Raw genomic sequence first — 5,196 nt, forward strand, 5'->3', positions numbered from 1 at the left:
ATGCAGCTTTTCTCTTCAACAGTATGCTATATTTCCTGAAAGACATTTAGAGTGATCTTCTCATCATGAGGGTCTTCTCATCATGTACCCTCAAAGTCATTTCTCCTTGTTCCACATCAATGAGGACCCTTGCTGTGGCTAAGAAAGGTCTTCCCAATATAATAGAATCATTCCCCTCTTCACCTAAGTCCAGGATTATAAAATCTACTGGAAATATGAATTTCCCTACTCTGACCAAGAGATTTTCAATCACACCCTTGGGAATTACCAGTGATCTATCCACTAGCTCCAATGACATCTGTGTAGGCTTCACTTCTTCTACAAATAGCCTTCTCATCATAGATAAAGTCATTAGGTTGATACTGGATCCTAAATCACAATGCCTTGTCAATGATTATATTACCAATGGTACAAGGCAAAAAAAAACTCCCAGGGCCTTTAAGTTTTGGTGGGATGACTTTTTGGATTACTGCACTGCATTTTTGAGTTAGAATTACTGTTTCTTTTTCATCCCAGCGTCTCTTTTTGTTGATAAGCTTCTTTAGGAATTTTGCATACAGAGGCATTTGTTCCAATGCTTCAGCAAGTGGAATATTGATTTCCAACTTCTTGAAAACTTCTAGGAACTTGGGGAACTGTTGGTCTTTAAGCTTTTTGTTGAACCTTTGAGGGTATGGAAGGGGAGGAGTGTGTGGCTTCTCTACTTTCTTCTGTTCATGTGGTAGCTCCTCTATGACTTGCTTTCCCTTCTTTGAAGCTTGCGGTTGTTCCTTTTTCTCCTTGCTAATGTCCTCATCATTCTCAGCTGGCCTCTTGTTAGCTTCTTTGTCATTTTTCAAGGTTCTTCCACTCCTTAATTGGATTGCTTTTCATTCTTCTTTGGGATTGGGAATGGTGTCTCTTGGTAGTGCATTGGGTGCTCTTTCAGCCACTGTTTGCTTGGACAATTGGCCAATTTGCCTCTCTAGATTCCGCAGTGAAGCTTCATGGTTCTTGTTGGCCAATTCCTGATGCTTGATCATTTTCTCCATCATCATCTCCAAGTTGTAGGTATCTCCATGGAACTCATTTTGTCCAGCTCCTTGGTTGTGCATGTATTGGACTAGCTCAGACTGTTGCTCTTCATAGATCTCTTTATTTTGTCCCCATGTAGATGATGGTTGATTTATTGTTGAATCTGTTGGTACATCACCTTGTTTTGTGCCAAAATGGTATCCACACCTTCCAGCTCCAATACACCCTTCCTTTGAGCTAGTTGGCGTTGCCTTTGATGAGCATAGAAGTATTGGTTATTTGCCACAGTGTCTATGATATTTTGAGCTTCCTTAACTGTCTTTATTAGTTGCACTGATCCTCCAGCAGAATAATCCAAGGCCTCTTGAGCTTTTAGAGTCAATCCCTCATAGAAATTCTGAATTATGTCCCATTCATTAAACATCTCCGGTGGACACTTCCTAATCAAGGCTTTGTATCTTTCCCAGGCCTCATAAAGTGATTCTCCATCCATTTGGGTGAAGGTTTGCACCTCTGTCTTCAATCTTATGATCCTCTGAGGTGGGTAGAACTTAGCCAAAAATTTACTCACTAAGTCCTCCCAGTTGTTGATGCTTTCTTTGGGAAATGCTTCTAACCATTGAGTAGCCTTATCTCTCAAGGAAAATGGAAACAACAGTAACTTATATATGTCTGGGTGTATACCATTTGTCTTAACTATGTCACATATCCTTAGAAAGATGGCTAGGTGCTGATTTGGATTTTCTAAGGGACCCCCTCCATAAGAACAATTGTTCTGCACCAGTGTAATGAGTTGAGGCTTCAATTCAAAGTTGTTTGCATGAACATTTGGAGTGAGTATGCTACTCCCACAGTGTCTTGCATTGGGGAAGGTGTAGGAGGCTAGAACTCTCCTTTGGGGTTGGCCATTGTTAGCCACTTAATCTGGTGGATTAGGGACATTCCCCTCCATTTCTTGATTTTCTTCCTCTGATTCCTCTTCTCCAATAACTCCCTTCCCTCTTGCTTCTCTTCTCAATCTCAAGAGTGTTCTCTCTGGCTCAGGATCAAAAGATGTAGATTCACCTCTTCTTCCTCCTGACATAAAACACACACACAAAACTAGAAACCAAAAGCAATTCACTCTACTGCTAGAGTGATGTTAAGGTTAGCTTAAACAAAAACTCCAACAGTTAGTGTGCTTGACAAAAACAAAGAAAAAGTGCTTAAACTAGATTGTCACCCTACTTAATCGTTGTCAATCTATATCAATCCCCGGCAACGGCACCAAAAAATTGATGAGGGAAAAAACGATTCTACACAAACTCACCAGCAAGTGTACCGGGTCACATCAAGTAGTAATAACTAACAAGAGTGAGGTCGATCCCACAAGAATTGATGGATTGAGCAACTTTAGTTAGGTGATGAATTTAGTTAAGTGAATATTTGATGATTTGAGTGAAATTTGATTAACAGAAGTAAAATTGCAAGTAAACTAGGGTGTAGAATGAAAATTGGCAAAATCTTAAAGTGCAGAAGAGATAAATTGCAGAAACTTAAAGTACAACAAACTAAAAGAGCTGAAACTTAAAGTGCAAGAAACTAAAAGAACTGAAACTTAAATTGCAAGAAAGGTAAATGGCTGAAACTTAAAGTGCAAGGTATTTAAATTGCTGAATCTAAATTGACAAGAAACTTAAATTGCATAAAGAATAAAGGGATATGGGTATTGGGATTCAAAGCTGAACTAGAAAATGTAAATTGCAGTAGATCAGAGAAGTATAAGATGAAGAGAAATTGCAAAAGAACCAAAACAGAAATGAAAATTTGCAGAAGAAGTGAAAACTAGAAAGAAGTTCAAGATCATATCTCCAATTCATAAAACCAGAAAACATAAAAGAAAGGGAACTCCAAGACGAAGAACTTCCGAGAATTCTCCAATCAGAGTTCAAGAACCAAAATAGGAAAATAGAAGTTACAGAAGAGATGAAAGCAAAACAAAATGGAATCTCATATCCGATCTCAATTCTAAAACTCAAAAATTCTAAAAAGGAAAATTACAAGAGAGCGAAAAGGTAAAAGAAAAGTGTGAAGTCAAAAAGTTTTTTCTCCAATCAAATTAGCTCCAATTTATACCCTTTTTATTTCCATCCTCGAGTAATTAGAGTGGGCTTTTGGATTTTTGAAGAAGTGGATCTGAGATGCTTGGTGGCTTGGGTCAGGGTGCATGCTTGCTCCCAGTAGAGCGTTCCGTGAACAAAATGAGCGCTGCGCTCACTTCCTTGGCGTGCCCCTTCACGTTCACATGTTTACTTCTCTAACGCTCCCTTAGTGAATGCTACGTTCACTCACCAAGCGCTGCATCATTGGGTGCGCGAGTTTCCTTGCCAAGTGCTCTCCTAGTGAGCGCTACGCTCGCTTATTCAGTGCTGCACCGTTTGGTGCTTCTTTGGTGCGTGCCTCTCCTCATTAGCGCTGCCTTAGTGAATGCTACGTTAAGAGTTTGAGTGCTGCCTGTGTGTACAGGCAACCCAAGCCTTGCCTCAAAGCTTGAAATCCACGAAAAAGGTAACTTAGTGAGCGTGGCGCTCACTTTGGAAGTGAACACTAGCCATGTTTGCTAGTGAGCGTGGCGTTCTTCTTCTTAACGCAACGCTTCCTTGGTTGCTTCCCCTTTCTCTTCATTTCTTCACCTACAAGCAATCAAAGTCTCACAAAAATCACAAGGTCCTTGCACCATTCATAAAATTAATTAATTCTTGCATAAACCTAATGATTTTGTATAAAATAAATGATGTTTGATTGATTCAAAAAAATCATGTAATTCCACTCCTACCACTTACTTATTGTGCAAGAAAGCGCATAAAACCTAATGAAACAAATGAAAAATTCTTGTAAAACTAGCATAAGATGACTTGTCATCACAGAGATAATGGTGGAAATCATAAGTGGAACAACAACAGCAATCAGTAGAACCGGTCTCAGCAAAACCAAAAGCATCCTTATCGAGCACCTCACCAAAGGCAACCCCAGGGATCTCAAAACAACCAACAACAAGTCCCTCAACTCACTTACCCACATTCCTCTTCCAATGACGAGTTGCTTCAATGTCTTGCGCAAGGACAAAAAGACATTCAAAACACACTTCACTCTACCATAAACAGTTTGAACTCTACTTTACAAGCTATCGTCTCCCAGATCGGATCATTGACTACCCTCAACAATCAACCTGCAAGCTCCAGTGAACTTCCTTCTCAACCTTTACCCAACCCCAAGGGTGGAATCAATGCCATTAATTTGAGGTCTGGAACCACACTGCAAGAGAGGAGTCATGAGGAGACAAGCTCAAAAGAAGATACCCCAATTGAAAATTCTGTTGAGGTAGAAGATGCTGAAGAAGAGGATGAAGTACAAGACATGGTTGAAGAAGAAGTAGCTCAACCACAGGATAGAGCACCCAGGGACACAGAAGTTACAAGAGACACCATCCCTATTCCATTTCCACACCTTGCTAGGAAGCCCAGAAAGCAGATGGAGCTAGACTCCAAGATGGTGGATATCTTCAAAAAGGTTGAGGTAACTATTCCCCTTTTTGATGCTATTCACCAGGTACCTAAATATGCTAAGTTTCTAAAAGATTTATGCATCAATAAAGATAAAATACATGATTTAGAAACTATTCCTCTAGGTAGCTCTATTTTTGCTTTAATGGGTGCCATACCGGAAAAATGTGGGGATCCGGGTCCATGCATGGTTACTTGTACTATTGCGGGTTGATGAGCGGATAATTTGTATACTTTTTGGCATTGTTTTTAGTATGTTTTTGGTATGATCTAGTTAGTTTTTAGTATATTTTTATAAGTTTTTAGTTAAAATTCACTTTTCTGGACTTTACTATGAGTTTGTGTGTTTTTCTGTGATTTCAGGTATTTTCTGGCTGAAATTGAGGGACCTGAGCAAAAATCTGATTCAGAGACTAAAAAGGACTGCAGATGCTGTTGGATTCTGACCTCCCTGCACTCGAAGTGGATTTTCTGGAGCTACAGAAGCCCAATTGGCGCGCTCTCAACGGCGTTGGAAAGTAGACATCCTGGGCTTTCCAGCAATATATGATAGTCCATACTTTGCCCAAGATTTAATGGCCCAAACCGGCGTTCAAAGTCACCTCAAGAAATCCCAGCGTTAAACGCTGGAACTGGCACC

This window comes from Arachis duranensis, chromosome 10 (assembly GCF_000817695.3).
Source record: "Arachis duranensis cultivar V14167 chromosome 10, aradu.V14167.gnm2.J7QH, whole genome shotgun sequence".
Classification (NCBI taxonomy): domain Eukaryota; kingdom Viridiplantae; phylum Streptophyta; class Magnoliopsida; order Fabales; family Fabaceae; genus Arachis; species Arachis duranensis.